Source organism: Oncorhynchus mykiss, chromosome 25, assembly GCF_057628025.1.
Source record: "Oncorhynchus mykiss isolate SJ-2025 chromosome 25, ASM5762802v1, whole genome shotgun sequence".
Taxonomy (NCBI): Eukaryota; Metazoa; Chordata; class Actinopteri; order Salmoniformes; family Salmonidae; genus Oncorhynchus; species Oncorhynchus mykiss.
In genome coordinates this window covers 37,043,535-37,065,417 of record NC_143046.1, presented here as the reverse complement: position 1 = coordinate 37,065,417, position 21,883 = coordinate 37,043,535, and the positions used below count along the sequence as shown (strand labels likewise).

At 39.7% G+C, this 21,883-nt stretch overlaps 1 protein-coding gene and 1 long non-coding RNA gene across 2 annotated transcripts in view; one reads left to right on the top strand and one right to left on the bottom strand.

Annotated features, from left to right (window-relative positions):
* LOC110505113 (leucine-rich repeat and immunoglobulin-like domain-containing nogo receptor-interacting protein 2) overlaps positions 1–21,883 on the top strand; it is a 406,461-nt gene that overhangs the window by 200,410 nt on the left and 184,168 nt on the right. The window lies entirely within an intron of this gene.
* The window catches only part of LOC149971808 (uncharacterized), a 467,486-nt gene that overhangs the window by 290,070 nt on the left and 155,533 nt on the right, over positions 1–21,883 (bottom strand). The window lies entirely within an intron of this gene.

The following is a 21,883-nucleotide window of genomic DNA, read 5'->3' as shown; positions in this document are numbered from 1 at the left end:
ACCTCTGAGACTATCACAGTGCAGGTGCATTTATACGGAGACTTGATTACACACAGGTGGATTGTATTTATCATCATTAGTCATTTAGGTCAACATTGGATCATTCAGAGATCCTCACTGAACTTCTGGAGAGAGTTTGCTGCACTGAAAGTAAAGGGGCTGAATAATTTTGCACGCCCAATTGTTCAGTTTTTGATTTGTTAAAAAAGTTTGAAATATCCAATAAATGTCGTTCCACTTCATAATTGTGTCCCACTTGTTGTTGATTCTTCACAAAAAAATACAGTTTTATATCTTTATGTTTGAAGCCTGAAATGTGGCAAAAGGTTGCAAAGTTCAAGGGGGCCGAATACTTTCGCAAGGCACTGTATATATATTTTGATGTGTTTAACACTTTTTTGGTTACTACGTGATTCCATATGTGTTATTTCACAGTGTTGATGTCTTCACTATTATTCTACAATGTAGAAAATAGTTAAAAAAAAATTTTTTAAAAAAAAAAGCATTGAATATTCTTTATTTTTTTATTTTTTTATTTCACCTTTATTTAACAAATAGGTGTGTCCAAACTTTTGATTGGTAGTGTATATACTGAGTATACAAAATACAACTCTTTCCATAGCATGGACTGACCAGGTGAACCCAGGTGAAAGATATGATCCCTTATTGGTGTCACTTGTTAAATCCACTTCAATCAGTGTAGATGAAGGGTAGGAGACAGGTAAAAGAAGGATTTTTCAGTCTTGAGACAATTGAGACATGGATTGTGTACTGTATGTGTGCCAGTCAGAGGTTGAATGTGCAAGATTTACGTGCCTTTGAACGGGGTATGGTAGTAGTCGGTGCCAGGCGGACCTCTTGAGTTGTCAAGAGCTGCAATGGTGTTGGGTTTTACACACTCAACAGTTTCCCATGTCTATCAAAAATGGTCCACCACCCAAAAGACATCCAGACAACTTGACACAACTGTGGGAAGCATTGGAGTCAACATTGGCCAGCATCACCTTGCTTTCAACACCTTGTAGAGTCCATGCCCAACGAATTAAGGGCAAAATCTCAATATTTGGTAGGTTTTCCTAATGTTTTGTACAGTCAGTGTATATATTTCTGCAATTATTATGATATGTTAATAATTCTAATTCATACAATATGTTACGAATTTGTGAGTGCTTAAGATCCTGTTCAATCTCTTTAAAGGCACTTGTGTGATGGATGGAAGAATCATTGGGGAGTTGACCTGGGTTCAAATACTATTTAAAATCTTTCAAATAATTTGAGTGTTTGTTTAAGCCAGCCTGAAGTGTCAGATTTCAAGAGTTTGAGGTTCTATTCTATTGGTCCATTATACCAGGCAAGCTTAATCAAGCACAGAAGTATTTTCAAATATTTTGAGTAGTACTGAAACCCAGGTCTGTCATTCAGTCATTGTCAGTTCCACCAGCAGTCAAGTGGTGATAGGGAGATGAGTGACAGAGCCATTGCAAGGTGTTGTGTGAGCCTGACTATAAAATGAGATTGCCTCTCACTTCGTGGTAATTCCGACTCAAAAAGTAAGATCTCTCAGAGTAAACAAATGTCACTGTACTAGCTATCATTTTTAAATCTCCCTTTTTTGGAAGTGACCACAATATGGTACATGTATAATTCATGGGCTGTGCCCCTGACTTCATAGCCGCTGGAAGATGTTTTGAGTAGGGTGTTTGGGCTGAAAAACAAAATGCACCTTTATAATAAAGCATTGCATGCATTTACGCAATACAATTCCTAATGTGATGAGTAGCCTAAGCATAGGACAAGATTCAGTAACAGTATCCCCACAGTCTAACTTAATTTAACTTGTGGCTGTTTGCAAAAAAGCCTGTTGTAAACAAGTCTTTGTACTGCATAATTATAACGGGTTATAACAAATTATAATGAGAGACAAAGCGAGAGGGGTGTTGTAACTAAATTAGGAAACACAAGATTGTGCGTAATAAAATTGAGCACAAAAAGAAACAGTTTCAGAACCATTGTGGAGAAAAGCGATCAAAGTCCCATGTTCCTTACTTGAAATTGTTCTCATGCTTAGAAGTTTAGAATTGTAAGCTAATAGAAAATACAATTGGGATACTATTGTGAGCACTGCTCCCAATCACTTGATATCCACTACAATGGGGACAGAAGAGGGAGAGAAAGAGGGGGCGAGTGACAGGGAGGAGGGAGAGAGAGAGACCCGACTCAACTCAAACTAAATTGTCTATCGTACAGCAGAGCGTTTGTGTGTGACTCCACACCCCCACAACTGATTAGATAAGAGCATAAATCATGAGTGCACCGCTTACAAAACAGAGACACTCCATGCAGAATCGGGCCTGTGCCACCCAACTAAATCCAGCAAAGTGGACTCACTTATCACCAGAACCTCCCACCAAAGCACACAATAATTATAAATAATTGCTCAAACCACAACACAACAACTGCGTTTAAGAGAAAAAGCACAGTTGACTAAGTGCAGAAGCCAACACCATACTATCCTCAAGCTATTACGCAAAGCACACAAGTGTAGCCAATACAATAACATTGCAATAACATTACATTTTGTAACACATCAAAAAACTATTAATAAATCCCCCCCCCCAAAATGCATTGAATAAAGAATATTAACTGCAAGGCGACAGTTTATTAAAACATTGGTCTTACCTTTTGCTGCAGTTATAAAACACCAAAAGTGGCCTCGTGCTCTGGGGTGACATGGATAAAAACCCTCATCAGGGCATGTAAGGCCAAGGTGTCCAGAATTTTACAGTGAACGTGCATAAGTGTAACGTGTGTCAGCCATTTCTGGCTCATTGTGCTACGGGTCCAAGTCCTTAGCGATGGAGTACGTCCTCTCCGACGACGTGACACATCAGAAGACTGAGGCACAGTTTGATGAGGGTACTCTACTACTACCTCTCGTTTGTGGGTGAAGGGGCCAGAGTTGAAGTAAGCCCATGGGACAGTGCTGCTTGGTGTATTTTTTGTGATGTTTCCTCAACATGTGGCGTTGGAGCAGCAGGCGGCCTGTGTCTAGTTGCATGGGGAAGTGGAGGGAGTCACGGGACTGTGCGACCATGTGTGTTGTGCTTCCTTTTGCTGCGTCAAAAGTGGTTTTCCCTCGTCTTGCTGATATCCCTAGCTCTTCCTGGTCGAATCTTATCTCAATTGCACCAGATCCACCACTTCAAAGAGTTATCCTGCTTCGGGTGCCACCACTTCAGTCTCCATTGTGTGGCGATAGCGGGGGCTGGGGTTCTGCTCCCTCTCTGGGACACGTTGTCTGTGGGCATATTGAGGCCGATTTGGTGGAACAAGCCGTCACCTTGGTCATAAATAAAATAATTCTTAATTAATATTTGAATCAAGCAGTTGTATTTTTTCTTTTGATTTTTTTCATTGTTACTTGTTTTATCGATGTTACACTTCATATTAGTAGATTATTACGTATGTCTTGCATGTGTTTTAACCTTGTGTTGTATATGTATCATTCATTTAATTACTGTTTATTCTAATAAAAACATTTGCAGTCGTATCTCCTCCACGATGCGGTCATCTCTCAAGTGTCCTGACCCATTCCCTCAGCACATTGACACATTCCCCCTTGACACTCGTGTGATCCTTCAGATACTAGATACACCAGGCCCGGGGTTTTTATCCATTTTGGTTGGCTAGAACAAGGTTTAAATAAATCCTAAATTATTTTCTGAGACATTTAAATGCTAACTTCTATCCTCGCAGGAATGTTGGAGCCTCGCAGGAATAGTTGTAGCCTAAAGTTTGAAGGTTATAAGATATGTTTTTAGATATCCCATGTTTTTTCTCTCCCCTACCACAATCCCATTTGTATTTATACCAATAATGCAACGGAAAAATTGTTTCATATTTTTTTATTGCAACATTCACAAATTATGTAAAAGCTATACAATGAAATAAAGAGAGTCGCAAACTCTCTATATATAAACTCCCAGTTATTTATTGGGTAAAATACCAACTTTTCAGCATCACTGTGCTTTTTTCAGGGTAATGTCATGAATGCTTGACCCAAGTTGTAGACAAACAATTAGTGCAATTAGTGCAACCAATGACATAGTGTGTCATAATTATCAGGTTGATTAGATTGAATTGAGTGAAACTGTTAAAACACAATAGTTTACAGAACATACTAGGCTATCATATGGCAACATAATTATACATTATACATACTGTACTATTAGCGTCAACATACATTGTTTAATTTAATTTCACATATATATTAAACTTTTTCCAATTTCATTTAATTTGTTTTACATGTAATCTTTAGGTTCAACCATGACGCATAATAAGCATCATCAAAATCAAATACATTTTTCAGTTGTCACATACACATTGTTAGCAGATGTTAATAAGAGTGTAGCGAAATGCTTGTGCTTCTAGTTCCGACCATGCAGTAATATCTAACAAGTAATCTAACAATTTCACAACTACCTTATACACACAAGTGTAAAGGAATGAAAAATAATATGTACATAAAAATATATGGATGAGCGATGGCCGAACGGCATAGGCAAGATTTAGTAGATGGTTTAGAGTGCTGTATGTACATATGAGATGAGTAATGTAGGGTATGTAAACATTATATAAAGTGGCATTGTTTAAAGTGGCTAGTGATACATTTATTACATCCAATTTTTAATTATTAAAGTGGCTAGAGATTTGAGTCAGTATGTTGGCAGCAGCCACTCAATGTTAGTGATGGCTGTTTAACAGTCTGTTGGCCTTGAGATAGAAGCTGTTTTTCAGTCCCTCGGTTCCAGCTTTGATGCCCCTGTACTGAACTCCTTCTAGATGATAACGGGGTGAACAGGCAGTGGCTCGGGTGGTTGTTGTACTTGATGATCTTTTTGGCCTTCCTGTGACATCGGGTGGTGTAGGTGTCCGGGAGGGCAGGTACTTTGCCCCCGGTGATGCATTGTGCAGACCTCAATACCCTCTGGACAGCCATACGGTTGTGGGCGGAGCAGTTGCCATACCAGGCGGTGATACAGCCCGACAGGATGCTCTCGATTGTGCATCTATAAAAGTATGTGAGTGTTTTTGGTGACAAGCTGAATTTCTTCAGCCTCCTGAGGTTGAAGAGGTGCTGCTGCGCCTTCTTCACCATGCTGTTTGTGTGGGTGGACCATTTCAGTTTGTTCGTGATGTGCACGCTGAGGAGCTTAAAACTTTCCACCTTCTCCACTGTCCCGTCGATGTGGATAGGGGGCTGCTCCCTCTGCTGTTTCCTGAAGTCCACGATCATCTCCTTTGTTTTGTTGACATTGAGTGTGAGGTTATTTTCCTGACACCACTCTCCAAGGGCCTTCACCTCCTCCCTGTAGACCGTCTCGTCGTTGTTGGTAATCATGCCTACCACTATAGTGTCGTCTGCAAACTTGATGATTGAGTTGGAGGCGTGCATGGCCATGCAGTCATGGGTGAACAAGGGAGTACAGGAGAGGGCTGAGAATGCACCCTTGTGGGGCCCCAGTGTTGAGGACCCGTCAGGAAGTCCAGGACCCAATTGCACAGGGCGGGGTCGAGACCCAGGGTCTCGAGCTGAATGACGAGTTTGGAGGGTACCATGGTGTTAAATGCTGAGCTGTAGTTGATGAACAACATTCTTACTTAGGTATTCCTCTTGTCCAGATGGGTTAGGGCAGTGTGCAGTGTGATTGCGATTGCGTCGTCTGTGGACCTATTGCGGCGGTAAGCAAACTGGAGTGGATCTAGGGTGTCAGGTAGGGTGGAGGTGATATGGTCCTTGACTAGTCTCTCAAAACACTTCATGATGATAGAAGTGAGTGCTATGGGGCGATAGTCATTTAGCTCAGTTACCTTTGCTTTCTTGGGAACTGGAACAATGGTGGCTCTCTTGAAGCATGTGGGAACAGCAGACTGGGATAAGCCTTGATTGAATATGTCCGTAAACACACCAGCCAGCCTTCCCGTTGCTATGCCTAACTTGAACTTTTATATGAAATAGTAGAAAGATAACATCTGTGTGTTTATTCTTCAATATACTGTAGCTCTACAATGGTGCACATAAAGCTGAAAGCCATTGTCGTATATGGTTGGGTTACTGTTTGGCAAACTGACTCGGGAGTCAATGGCAGCATTGTGAGTAGAGATCTGGCCAAAAAAATGAGAATATCTATTTTCAGACGGGAGTGTTTGGAGATGGACATAAAACAAATGAAGCATGCTTATTGATTCTCATTTTGCTAGCTTCAGCTTCCCGGGGAACTATGAAGGCTCTTCATCCTCTATCAACTGACACGGCTCATTGTTCACTACGAGCTAATAAAGAGCTTTACTGGCATGATCATGTATTCTCTTAGGCTAGTGACATACTCATTGAAAATGGAGCCTATTTTGCATGCAAACAGGAATGATTAAAGGTACTACCACCTATTGTACGCGTTCAGGGAATATTTTCTATTTGGGTATGCATTATTATGATATGGCGGGGTGTTTTAAGGGAATACACTAGGGACTTCATATTTAATCAAACTTGATGACAAAGTTGAGTATAAGATAACAATGCATTTCCAAGAACGGACGTTTAGATCGCTTAATTGATACTGTCACCATTTGAAACAAAGGCAAACTCAGGTGTATATTTTATCAAGCATACAATATCTTGCTATGCAGGAGAGCTGTTCTTTTTTATTCTGGATAACTGCTGCACAAGATTGACTTTCTTAGTTATTTTGGTGCATTCTTTATCGGCTTCTGATGTTCTCAATAAATGTACCTTTACAGGAAAACGCAGCTTCCTCTTTCACTGGTGGTAGGAAAAGTTCAATGCAACATTTTGAAGAACTAATAAAAATGTCCTTCCTCTCATTTGCTGTTATTATTTGTTGACCTCCCTTGGATTGTGCTGCTGTCTACTGAAACCACATACAGAATCTGCATCTGAACCCAAGGTCAGAGCAGAACTACAGCGGAATCTCAGAGGATGCAAAGGCCAAGATTAATGTTCTGAACTGAGCAGAGAAGGTCGGCCACACAATCTGCATTTTGGCTCCCGCGTCATTAAAACAAGCCTTAACCTCCTATAAGGCTGTGTTGTTTACAATGCCCTCTCTCTGCCCTCAGGTTGTTCTGAGAGTGTAACCGCCCTGACCTTTCAAGTAAAATTTTTGGCAAATAATGATAATCACCTCATCACTTCCTCTCCTCTACAAGTCCTCATTAGCATGGTCAAATGATGAGGCTGACTTGAGCGCTTGCTTCCACATAGTCCAGGTTTTTGGGATATTTATTATTACGTCTTTGCAGGTGTGTTGTACATTGTACTTGATCAAATATTGTGTGTATCTTGGTGTCAAAGACAGGGAGTTGAGCCCTGCCTTGTATTCTGGCTCTGATAGATTTTCAAGCCCTACTGGATTTAATCTTTGAAAGTGTAGCTTCCTTCTTGATCATCTTATCCAACTTGGTTTTAGTCAGTTTAGGAAAGAGTTGTGTTTAGAAGACTTGAACACGGTTACCTACATGAGGCATTTAGAAACCAATCCAGTTGAGAATAGACAATGCCAGTGGCTACGCTATGCAGCTGCCTGTGCTTTCCTCACTAGTATTCTGCTTGGGTCAGCAGTGTAAGCAGCACTGCGGTACTAGACGTGTTGGAAGCTGTCTGAAAGGATCTCTAGGTGTAACATACCTCTTTAAATCTGATGAGGTCCCATGAGACCAGACGGCTGTGGCTCATTCAACTAAAATAGGGCCCATGAAAACCTTCACTGCTAATGGGGAGATCTTAGCCCAACATGCAAACAATACTTTGACAGAGAGATACTCAATTATTCTGAAGAAAATGATTACCATCTGACACTGCTTGATTTTATATCACTGTTCCTGCCAATGGCGAAAAAGAAGAGCCTTGGAAGTGATATCACCGACAGTGAAATAGACTGAAAATAGCAGCTCCTTTCTTGTGAGTATCTGTATTTGTTTATTACGAGTGTGTTGTTGTTTCCCAAGAAGCAGATTTTAAAAGACTCAACATCTCTGATAGTGAGGAGAGATAGCCTTTCGCTGCACACATTTCAGAACACTTAAACGATTCTCAATCCCAGTGTGTCTCGTCCCGCCACTGCTGTAACAGATGCTCCAAAATTGAATATAGATTTCAGTGAGGAAGACCGCATGCCTGATGAATCTCAATTTGCCACTGTCCATATTTCATAGCCACCTCTGTCGTAAAGGGGGATGGTAAAAGCAACTTCAGCTAGACCTGCCAAACTGTCACTCAATAGCAGTCTGAGGTTGATCTGCATTCCATGAAGCCAGTAAGCTCCATTCGAGACAGATCCATGTTACCATTTCCTATGCAGAGCTGCAAAGCAAAGTGCCAGCATGATGTGTTAGCGGTAAAGGCTATTCTTAGTCGAATATGAAATCTTCCGAAGGTCTTTGAGAAACCAGACCTTTCATGTATCCCTTTTTGATTTTGATCTCATCTTATAAGCACTCTTAGAAAAAAGGGTACCAGAAAGGGTTTTTCGGTTGTCCCGAAACTATATACAGTATGCTTCTGCTACTGATGAGTCTATTTATAGATTGAAAGTGCAGTAAACTAGTAATTAGTCTCCATTGTTTTGCTCCAGGAGCATATATAGTTTACACAAAGCCCTATTTGCCTTGTTTGAGAAAAATTAATTGATGTACTATATTAGGACGTGTTTATTGACTTGCAGTTGTCGATGTTGTTGTTATTATTATTAGTGGCGTGTATTCATGGATGCCAAGGGAAGCCAGGCTTCCCCAAAAGATTTAGCAAGAAAAAAGAAAAAAATCTTTAGTCTCTCTGTGTTTCATAATTTTCCTTCAATTCGCAATAGAATGAATGTATCTCACCAGAGAAAGCATCTGAGTGAGCGAAACAGCGCCCCTCTAGCTGATGCTGTCTGGTCTAAAATAGTATGACATTGTTGCCACCTGTAACATTGAATGCAAGGGAAGCCAGCGAGCATTTGGCCTCCCTTGATAAAAAAAATATACATTAATAGCCAATCAACATTGAGCAAACGTTGGGAGCCCAACAGGGAATGGTCTTGGCGCACCAAAAAGAAGTGTCAGTTTGGATTTGGATTAAAAATATATTTTAACTGTTGCATCTCGTTGTGTTGTTGTCCTCCGGTGGCTAGCTAGCTAAAATTGTCCCTTTCCTAAATTAGCTGTGGACAGAGATAAGGATTTGGAAATGTGGTTTTACCTAATACTCCGTACTGGCCAATGATTATAATGGTGATTCTGATCCAAACATAATTTCATACATTGTGTGTCTGGCCTGAGAGGATGGAAGCTCAATATGTAGCTAGGTCAGTGGCGTTTAGTGCTGTTAAAGATGAGGGAGGACACTTTTTTTTCATGAGCATGGCTTTATTTCTATCACAGCATATTGGATGACTGTCATTCATATTCCATTCACCCAGTTCAATGTGAAATCAATGCTACTACATAATACTAAAATTGTCCCTATAACCATCATGAGGTTGCTACAACCTAGCCTATGAATGAAATATTATAATGTAGGTGCACACAAGTCGAGAGAAAATGTTGCAAACTAGAGTTTCTATTGGACAAATTCAGGTATGTTTATCCTTGTTTTGTTTTCTTCCATTTGAGAAACTCTTAAACTCTTAAACAATTCAAACAGTTCCCATTCATAGCAGTCACGTTGTATTCCTTCTTCCATCTATGCGCTCTCCTCCTCTCACCTTTCCCTTCCTTTGTGGACTTCAAAGCACAACACATCAGCTTATTGTAACCAGGCAAAAAAATTACTTTCCAAGCCAAACCATATCATAATTGCTACACACAGCCGACATCTTTGTAGAACATTAGCTAAAGTAATGCCACAGTCAACATAGCTAATGTGTTAGTAAATCCGCTACAATCATGCAGTGACTTTACAGTGTATAGTCAGTTAGCAGTTAGCACTTACACCGACGGGCCCCCTTGGTAATAACGAAAAGCTTACCATGACTTGGAAGAGTACCAGTGTTTTGTTGGATAGTCATAACCAGATAGATAGTATAGCATCCCTCTGTTTGAGCAGGGTGTTTGAGTGAAACTGAAACTGAAAAAAAAATTAAATCTCTATCGCTCTTGCTTCTCCTTCATTCTTTAAGAAATTAATTTGTGCAAAACTGTTAAACTATGGTCTTTCTCTCTATTTATATCAACAACTCACCACATGTTATGCACTGCATTACTAGCTAGCTGTAGCTTATGCTTCCAGTACTAGATTCACTCTCTGATGCTTTGATTGGGTGGACAACATGTCAGTTCATGCAGCAAGAGCTCTGATAGGTTGGAGGACGTCCTCTGGAAGTTATCATAATTACTGTGTAAATCAATGGAAGGGGGTGAGAACCATGAGCCTCCTAGGTTTTGTAAGTCAATGTATCGAGAGGAGTGCGGAAGCTAGCTGTCCTCCGGCTGCACCATGGTGCTACCATACAGAGTGCTGCTGAGGCTACTGTTGACCTTCATTGCAAAACAGTGTGTTTTAATAAATAATTTGGTGACATGTGAATATACTTAGTTTTGTTATATCTGAAAATGATAACTTTTTAAATGTTTTACCATTTACATTTTTAACGACTAGCTGGCTCATCGTTTCCCATGAAAGGAAGTTAGGCTAGCAAGCAAGCATTTTAGCTAGGTAGCCTAGGACAACAACAAATAAAAGTGTGTACTGTACTGTGTGACAGAGTCATAGACCATTTCGACAACATGAAACAGAGGAGGATGGCATCGACGTTGCTCTACAAGTAGGGTGAGTCATGTTTTTTTCTACTTACGCACACCACACACACACACAGAAATCAGTTCCATGGACAGCCACATGATATTTAGCTCACGTTGATTGGACAGAATCATTTTTGGACTTTTTTAGGTATCACCGTATTAGACTAAGCATAGGTGATTTGATGATGTTGAAATAAATGTCAGCTCCTCTTTTCGTTGTGAGTTGCGGTAACTCTCCAGTGTTCTAAATCATTAGTTGTTAAGTAGTTGAAAATGTCATAAACATTAACTTGCTTGACCATGCTGTACAGTATGTCATGTAACTGTTTGTTACATACAATATGCTTTGTAAACGTCACCGGACAGAGGTTGCTCTCCGGTTATTGAGCAAACGATGCAATTATCATAACACGTAGGTTGTAATATGGCTTTCCCCCCCCCCTGGCTTCCCCAGTGATTTTACCCAAGCACCACTACTGTTTATTATTGTAATTCCTGTCTTACTCTTGTCTGTGTGACTAATGGTATCTAATGCATATTAGGATTGGCAGCATGCAAATATTGAAGATCATTGCGGCACCAACATATTCAGGTGAATGCACTGTCCCTTTCTCTTTTCATTCTAACACTCTTCCATAATACCATTCATCCAGGTGAGAGAGGATGTCATTTTTGTCCCAAAAATAATTTCCCTTTGAGAATACTTCCTTGTTCTTCAAGGCTCCGCAGTATTGCAATATCATTTCAGTTTATATGTAGCTATCAATGTTTTCTTCAGATACTTGTCTGATGTGCCTTCAAGTGGAATTTGAACCAATTGTTTTCTAGGCCATTTCCCGCCGTCAGACTCGACCACACCTGGAATTACCCTGTGGCAAAAGGTATAATAATGTTATTACAACACCATATAATAGCGCAAGTGGTAGATTATGGTCAAACTCAATTTTTCCAACAAAACCCCTTCAAGTGCAAATCGTGGAAATCATAGCTCCAGCACTCGTCCTATGGCCTTCCATAGCAGGGGACTAATTGTCTGCCCAGGAGGTGACATCACCCTAACAAGCTCATTATGTTTGCGTAATGATCTCTGTAACACATTCTTACCTCTAAAGTGGGAAAAATACAGCATTCTACTTGTAGAAGCGGTGCCATGTCCGTACAGTGGCAAGTACCACACTCAATCAGCGAGATAGCAAGAATAACATACAAAATGCAGAACAATGATCCTTGCTGGCATCTACTGTTTTGTTGTTAGCATTTTTTATGTGCTTCAACTGGATGCACTCAGAATGCACATTAAGATGTTTTGCCTTTTAGAAACCCTTTGGAGTACATTACACAATGCCACTGGGGGCCTCGGTGGAGGGGCAGTGCTTTGTAATATAATTAGAGTCGACACGGTACATGTGTCTGTGTGTGTTGCCGGTTCTCATTAACGAAATGTGGGCCACTGAGTCGGCAGAGGGGAACAGAGAGGGAGCATGCGGAGCTGCAGTTTCTTCTGCCGCCCTGCTTCCCTCAGAGGAGCCACTCGGAGGCCCTGTGAGCCATAGCCAGTCAAGTCTGCTTTATTTGATATCGAGCCCTTCAGGACCTGAGTGCCACAGAGCGCTGCAAACACTGCCTGGTGGAGTTAATATGTTTGGAGGTGGTGGAGTGGTGGTTAAGAAAAGAAAGAACGCAGAAGGTATAAAATGTCTAATGAGCTTTGCTAATAGGGTCTGGATGACAAGGGTACACACTTAAGTTGCTATGGATGGAACCTGTATTTACACAATAAATACTCCACGTTAGGTTGGCCATAGTACACGCAGTCCAGGTCTCATGTTTCATATTCCTAATGCAAACTTAGATATATTATAAATATGTGTCAATAGAAAGACCTCCCTAACCTCTGCAAAAATAATATATTGTTTATGGCACCGTTTTATGTATTTATTTGGGAGGGAGCGTTGGTGAATCAGATCATCTTCCTATCACTTCTCTCTGTTTTTTGCCTCCATCGGAGCAAACATGGTTTTTAACTGGTATAATGATGTGATTAATTGGTTTCTTGTCATCCATCACAACAAGCCGGCAGATTTGCGCACAGTAAGGAGTAAATCAAGCATGTGTTTACATATAATCAAATGCTTAAGATTGAAAGGAATGTATGAAGGATGTCCAGCTGTGCAAAGTAATTAGATTATCTGTATTAAACGGAGCTCCTTTAGATGAAAAGACACCCGTTCAGCTTTGGTGAGAAAGCATTTCTCATTGGACTTATATACTTCAGTTCCTTCAAATGTACTCACAACCCTTAACTTTTTCCACAATTTGTTAAACAGCATTTACAGTTATACAGCAATTTGTTATACATGTATTAAATTCAAATTTTTGTTAACGACCTACACAAAATACTCTGTAATGTCAAAGTGCAAGGTTATTTTTTTTTTAAATGTATTAATCAAACGCATATTTTTCTTGATTAGGTCATTATTATACCGCCTGAGTCATACATGTTAGAATCACCTTTGACTGTGATTACAGCTGAGAGTATTTCTGGGTAAGTCTCTAAGAGCTTGTACACCTGGATTGTACAATATTTGCCCCTTTATTCTTTAGGAAAAATTGTCAAGTTGTTTGTTGATCATTCCAGACATCCATTTTCAAGTCTTGCCATAGATTTTTCAAGACGATTTAAATCAAAACTGTAAGTAGGCCACTCAGGAACATAAAATGTCATCTTGGCCTTGTGTTTTAGGTTATTGTCTTGGTGAAAGGTGAATTTGTTTCCCAGTGTCTGTTGGAAAGCAGACTGAGACAGATTTTCCTCTAGGATTTTGCTTGTGCTTGGATCTACTACGTTTATTTTTATCCTAAAAAAAACCTCCCTTGCCGATGACAAGCATACCCATAAAAGTATGCAGCCACTACTGTTCTTGAAAATATGAACAGTGGTACTGTTGGATTTCCTCCAAACATAACACCTTTTTTTCAGGACAAAAAGTTAATTTCTTTGCCACGTTTTTTGCAGTATTACTTTAGTGCTTAGTGCCTTATTGCAAACAGGATGCATGTTTTTGAATATGTTTATTCTGTTCACAAATTTACGTTAGCATTGTGAAGTAACTATAATGTTGTTGATCCATCCATAGTTTTCCCCTATCATAGCCATTATCTGTTTCAAAATCCCCATTGGCCTCATGGTGAAATCCCTGAGCGTTTTCCTTCCTCTTCGGCAAGTCATTTAGGAAGGGTGCCTGTATCTTTGTAGTGAGTGTGTATGTTGATACACAATCCACAGTTCAAAATTAAGTATATGCTCAAACATTTGACAATTGTATTGTCAGCAATTTCGTCTTGCAACCATTGGTCACTCGTTAGATTTGTTTGACATGTGGAATGTCAAGGGTTGCAATGTCACTGTGTATTGTTGGTTGCAATGTGTTGGTCACTCAACTGGGGATTTTCAGAAGAAAAAAAAATATATGATGTCTCTTCAGGACAGGGAGGAATAAGTTGTCTTGCTTTCAACGTGTTTACGTCTTGCCATATTGAGCCCTTGGGTGCATTCCTGGATTGTCAAGTGTTCTTCAAGGATATCGCACATCAGTGTATTTCATTACAGTATAATTAATTTGTCTGCACAATATCTAGAAAGTATATGCAAACAACACATCTAGAGGACACTGCCTCATGCCCCCAAAGTACATAACCCCTTAGAGTCGATGTGTACATCTACATCTAATTAGAATTATAAACAAATCCCCATAAAAATCTCTGTTTCAGCTAGACATACAGTATCTGCGTCGGCTGCGTCTCAATCAATGTCGGTCTTCCGCATCGGCTGCGTCTCAATCCATCTCATCCATCGATGTCGGGCCTTCCCCATCGGCGATGGAAGGTGGCAGAACTACACTGGTGTTTGTCAGACCAGAAGCCATCCCGAAAATCGGTCTTCTCATGAAAATGCCTGTAGCATCCGAACTGTTTGGGCTACAAACTAATATGACCCGGATGGAAAGATGACTCTCAAGAACACGATGATGTTCTCCAATTTGCTCACAAGCGACACGTGTCTCGTCTGAAGTCGGTACCGCCGATCTGCCAACTTCTGCAATTCTCACAATTCTTGTCTGATGGTAACCCGGTAGCAGTAAAAAAAAAGGCAGCAATGTGTTTTTTTGCTTCAGTAGAGTGATAAGTGGTGTGCAACTAGTTTCTCGTCACACACAGTAAATGAATGCATTCAGCCAAAAATAGATTAATTTTCATCAGCTGACAACAGAAGTGCAATGCTATTTGGCTAGCAGCCACGCACATAAATTACCGGACAATGAAAGAGAAAGGTATCTTTGTCAAATGATGTATGACCATCAAAGATGGTCATATGTTTAAAATAGAAAGAATGTAGACAGCTACATTTCCTAATATTTTGCTTGGAGTAAATCTCTCTCTCTCATTAAGTTGTTCTACACATTGCTTTTGCTTACTGGAGGATGACAGATGCGATTTCTATTGTGTTTTTGATAACTTTCCTTACAGTCAGATTATTGAGGTCATAGTATAGTCCCCTCAATGCAACATTTTTCACCTGAATGCCTATGAGACAATCTGCCTGGAATGTGTATTTCTTTCTCCATTTCCTAACATAAGGGTATCATGTTGAAATATACTGAACAGAAATATAAACACAACATGCAAACATTTAGAAGATTTTACTGAGTTAGTTAACATGAGGAAATCAGTCAATTGAAATAAATTAATTGGGCCTAATCTATGAATTTCATGACTAGGAATGCATCACTTGGTCATATATACTGTACCTAAAATAAAGGTACGGGTGTGAATCAGAAAACCAGTCAGTATTTGGTGTGACCACCATTTGCCTCATGCAGCGTGACACATCTCCTTTGCATAGAGTTGATCAGGCTGTTGATTGTGGCCTGGGGAATGCTGCTGGAGTCGCTGGATATTGGCAGGAACTGGAACACTCTGTCGTACATGTTGATCCAGAGCATCCCAAACATGCTCAATGGGTGGCATGTCTGGTGAGTATGCAGGCCATGGAAGAACTGGGACATTTCAGCTTCCAGAATTTGTGTACAGATTCTTGCGACATGGGGCCTTGCATTATCATGCTGAAACATGACATGATGGCGGCAGATGAATGTCAAGACAATGGGCCTCAGAACCTTGTCATAGTATCTATGTGCATTCAAATTGCCACCGATGAAATAATATTATTATTTTATTAATATTATTATAATATTATAATTGTTATAATATTGTGTTCGTTGTCCGTAGCTTCTGCCTGAACACACCATAACCCATTGTTTTGTGTGACAATACTGCACATTTTAGAGTGGCCTTTTATTGTCCCCCGCATAAGGTGCACCTGTGTAATGATCATGCTGTCAGGTGGATGGATTATATTAGCAAAGGAGAAATGCTCACTAACAAATTTGAGCACTACATTTGAGTGAAATAAGTATTTTTTTTTGCATATGAAAAATGTCTGTGATATTTTCTTTTTCATTAAACATGGGACAAAGAGTTTACATGTTGCATTTATATTTTGTTCTTTATAGGTTCCTAGAGGAAGAAGAGCTACGATTAACTCTCACACACGTTCATTGCCAGAAGTCACAAGTGCTGACAGGGGAAATATTACAACCAATTCACTGACAGAAATTGGCAACGCAGGTGATTAGGCTGGCAGGTTAGGATGGTGTCAGTCTCAGTTGAGCTGATGCAAAAGTTGGGGTTTGAACAAATGCATTTTGGCCACAATGTTCTCAGCACCCAGACGCTCTTGACAATTAACATGCAGGATGGTCTTTTAATTAAGAAGGGTTAGTGGTGACTTCCAGGTTATTCATCTTCATTCCAGGTAGCAAATGCTGCAGCAGTGCCTTTACCACAAGGCATGGAACCTTATATTCTGCATTAAGTATTTAGTTTTGGAACTGCATAATGTTAATATACGGTGGCCCCGAAAGGAAAGGTATTAATTTATAATACATTAATATGCCCCTCTCTGTGTTTTCAAACATTGCCGGACATGGGTGATGTGCACAATTTGGATGCAGAACATGGCGGAGTTCTCATATACCGTCAGCAAAAAAAGCCTCATTTTACATGGCGCTTTTGAGTGCATTTCACACTACTTTTGGATTATAATTGGATTTTAAGGCTTTCATGAATGTCCTGCTTAATATAATGTTTGTGTTATTGTCACAACACAGTATTATACTTAAAAAACACTTCAACTTCAACCAGTAAAATGGCTCTTTGACCTGCTTTGCTACCAGCCATGTCAATGAGTGTTAGCATTCTAGCTAACAACTGCTGCATCCAAAATAGGTATTATCCAAAGATCACAACCAAATAAATGTATAATCTTAAGGCCAAATGCAACCATCGATGGCCACCAGATTAATCGCCAGCTTGTCTCTCGTTAAACCATCAATGCATGCTGATTTCTATTGCAACCATTATTGGCCCCCAATTTACCTTTCCCTGAAGCTGATGTTTGGGTTAACCCTTAGATTTTTTTTATTTTTAATTAAGGACTATGTGATTTCGCTCTCGTGGATATTATCCTCGGAACAATTCAATCCTGAAATAAAGTATTTAATTTCCTCGTTTCCCAAGGCAAATCTACTATTGTCACGTTCTGACCTCTATTTCCTTTGTTTTTGTATTTATTTAGTATGGTCAGGGCGTGAGTTGGGTGGGCAGTCTATGTTTGTTTTTCTATGTTTTGGGGCAGTTCTATGTTTTCGGCCTAGTATGGTTCTCAATCAGAGGCAGGTGTCATTAGTTGTCTCTGATTGAGAATCATACTTAGGTAGCCTGGGTTTCACTGTGTGTTTGTGGGTGATTGTTCCTGTCTTTGTGTAGTATTCACCAGATAGGCTGTATTAGGTTTTGAGTTCTCACGTTTCTTGTTTTTTCGTTAGTTTGTTCATGTATAGTGTCGTGAATAAAATACAATGAACAACCACCACGCTGCGCTTTGGTCCGCCTCTACTTCACAAGAAGAGAATCGTTACAACTATGGCAATGTAGCCTACCCTACACATTTTATGAATGGTGTGTGATTACTTTTTCATTTCCAATTTAGCTAATTGACGAATGTCTTAATAAAATATGGCAATTTCTTATCAAGAGGGGTAAAGGAAATACTTGTGAATTGTAAGTTACACATTTGACATTTGAGTCTAAATTGTGATTGGTTGTATTTTTTTATTACATTTCATTGTATTATAATAAATGTATTTAAATTTGCCCAAATTATATAAAAATTACTTTTGTTTCCTCAAAATTGAACCTTTATATATTTTTTTACGGGTCTACGGTAACAAGGCCAATAGCCTAGGCCTACTGTGGCATATTCAGGGACGAATTACCGAACGGGACCTTCAAGCAGCCCCCAACATATTTAGCATTTTGGGGGTTGTGGGTCGAGACCCTCCAGATAGCATATGATAGCATGATGTGTAGAGTTGCAAGAAATGTGCTTCAAAACTTCCAAATTCTCTCTGACTTATGGCTAAATATATAGAATATGAGGAAATTACCTTGAAATCTGCAAGTATTTTGCCATGGGGCTGATAGAAAATGTTGCAATTGTATTATACATTTTATTCAATTCTACCCATTTTTCCATGGGATGGAGAGAAATCTAATTTCCTGCAATCCTACACATTTTTCCATGACTTATGCTACGTTAATATAATAGCTGAGTGAGAGTGACTAACAAAATCAGTGTGGTCCCCCTGAAGATCGGCGCTCCGGTGCCCCAAATGCAGTAGTCCAGCCCTGGAAATATTGTACTTTATTGTACTTATTATGGTAGGGAGAGTAATTTATTGTTATTTGGAAGTCGTTATCTTAAATCAATGAAACAGATGCAAAGTGCTTTATTAAAATGATATTTAAATTGTCTATCACACATGTTGCTGCAATCCACATTACTTTCATTTACAATGTGACAATTAATTAGCAGTCGGTCTTCAATAACTTTATTTTCATTGTAGGCGTTAAACATGTTAACTAAATCTTCATAATTGACATTTCCAGTCAAATCGTTTTATTTCAGTTGTAATATGTGATATGTTTCCATGTATCTTTTTCTTATTTAGATATTCTTGTTCCTGACGTTACTTCATTGGGGTGGGAGTAGTGAACGCAGACAATAACCATTTCCGCTGTCTAGTATCAAGCTGGCTTGACACTAACAATGACATATCAGCTGGTCTGTATAGTTTATTCTGCTTATTGCAACCATGATTTAGCTCGGAGCTCTGTCTGATCTCCTGTTAGTAGCGTGTTAAGAAATCACAATTTCGCAGCCCATCAAAATTCCCAGGGCAGTGTGGAAAATGTCAGATTTGGCTTAACGATGGGATCCAATGGATAAATGATCAAATAGCAGGACAGCTTATGTCCTTGAACTCTTTGTGGGGCACGAGTAGTACTGGGTGTCAGGCTGATTTTACAAGTCTTCCTCAATGTTTTTTTTTGTCTCCCTGCCTTTAAACTCATTATACAGTCCACTACTTTTGACCAGAACCCTATCACTACACAGGGAATAGAGTGCAATTTGGGACACAGGATAAAGAATTAATATTAGCCTCACTCCTCTTTCTCATCATGTCTCATTAACAACTCAGGCACTCCTTCCTCATAATCACCTTCCTGTGTGCTGCTCCCCTCTAGCCTGTGTGGAGGGACTCATTATTGGCTAAAGAGCAACAGACAGGTGCCAACGTATATCCCTAAGGTCACGCTGTTTTACAGGGGACAGGAAAGGATTGTGTTAGGGTGAAAAAAATACTAACGAAATTCATTACATTTGGGGTTTTGGATTATGCCAATATGCTTGGTTTTTGAGATGGTCAAAAAGTGCAGTATTTCATTGGTACGGGGTAAATTATTGTGGCTCTGGAGGCACAGAATAATCAAATGGTTTGACTACACAGAGGTGCCTGGGAAGAACAGGGGACCAGTGTGTGTAAATGGTGGGGGAGGGGGGGATTTCCTATCTCCAGCAGAAAGGACAAGACATTGGTTGGTTCCCATTCCTGCTCAATTTGGCATGCCTTCTCAATACGCATTCACACATCAACTATACTCTTGAGTTGGGCTAGGGGATGGAACAACTGAGCTTGTGGTCATGTGTGAGTGTGTATGTACTGTATATATAAAAAAAAATCAAGTGGTCTTAAAATTCTAAATAAAATAGCTAAATTATCCTTGGTATGACCTTAAAACAATTTAATATAGCTAAGTAAAAAATAAGGAATATAATATATATATAGTTTACTATTACTGAAACCGGACCCCGGTCGTAAATATAAAGATTCAGTTCACCCAGAAAAACTGGAGACCCCTTACACGTCAGTGTGATGCCAAAATTGAAGCAAAATGCATATCCCATAGAATAAAAAATGTATTGTTGGATATTGTTCATCCTAATCAGATAGTTTTTTTTACATAGACAGTACATAGGATATAATATAAGACAAGTACAGAAAAATATATAAAAATATGAAAAATCTGGGAAACCAGGCTTGGTGTTCATAGCTGATTTTGAAAAGGCATTTTGATAAAGAACGATTAGAATGTTTATATACACGCCTGGATGATTTAAATTTTGAAGAATCTCATATACAAATGGTCTAAAGTTATGAATTGTAACCCAAGGTGTAAAAGAGTAAATAATGGATGTCAAGAGGAGTGAAACAGGGTCCACTATCGGCATATCTATGTATTACAGCCATCAAAAATAACTATTTACCCCCCCAAAGTCAAAACTTTGTAGAGCCACCTTTTGCAGCAATTACAGCTGCAAGTCTGTTGGGGTATGTCTCCATAAGCTTGGCACATCGAGCCACTGGGATTTCTGCCCATTCCTCAAGGCAAAACTGCTCAAGCTCCTTCAAGTTGGATGGGTTCCGCTGGTGTACGGCAATCTTTAAGTCACACCACAGATTCTCAATTGTATTGAGGTCTGGGCTTTGACTAGGCCATTCCAAGACATTTAAATGTTTCCCCTTAAACCACTCGAGTGTTGTTTTAGCAGCATGCTTAGGGCCATTGTCCTGCTTGAAGGTGAACCTCTGTCCCAGTCTCAAATTTCTGGAAGACTGAAACAGGTTTCCCTCAAGAATTTCCATGTATTTAGCGCCATCCATCATTCCTTCAATTCTGACCAGTTTCTGCCGATGAAAAACATACCCACAGCATGATGCTGCACCACCATGCTTCACTGTGGGGATGGTGTTCTCGGGGTGATGAGAGGTGTTGGGTTTGCGCCAGACATAGCATTTTTCTTGATGGCCAAAAAGCTACATTTTAGTCTCATCTGATTAGAGTACCTTCTTCCATATCTTTGGGGAGTCTCCCACCTGCCCTTTAGCAAACACCAAACGTGTTTTCTTATTTTTGTTCTTTAAGCAATGGCTTTTTTCTGGCCACTCTTCCGTAAAGCCCAGCTCTGTGGAGTGTAAAGCTAAAGTGGTACTATGGACAGATTCTCCAATCTCTGACCTGGAACTTTGCAGCTCCTTCAGGGTTATCTTTGGTCTCTTTCTTGCCTCTCTGATCAATGCTCTCCTTGCCTGGTCCATGAGTTTTGGAGGGTGGCCATCTCTTGGCAGGTTTGTTGTGATGCCATATTCTTTTCATTTTTTAATAATGGGTTTAATTTTGCTCTGTGAGATGTTCAACGTTTCTGCTATTTTTTTATAACCCAACCCTGATCTGTACTTTTCCACTACTCTGTCCCTGACCCTGCTTGCTTGGTGGTGCCCCTTGCTTAGTGGTGTTGCAGACTCTGGGGCCTTTCAGAATAGGTGTATATATACTGAGATCATGTGACAGATCATGTGACACTTAGATTGCACACAGTTGGACTTTATTTAACTAATTATGTGACTTCTGAAGGACATTGGTTGCACAATATCTTATTTAGGGGCTTCATAGCAAAGGGGTGAATACCTATGCACCACTTATCCGGTTTTTATTTTTTATAATTCATTTAAACAAGTTATTTTTTTCATTTCACTTCACCAATTTGGACTATTTTGTG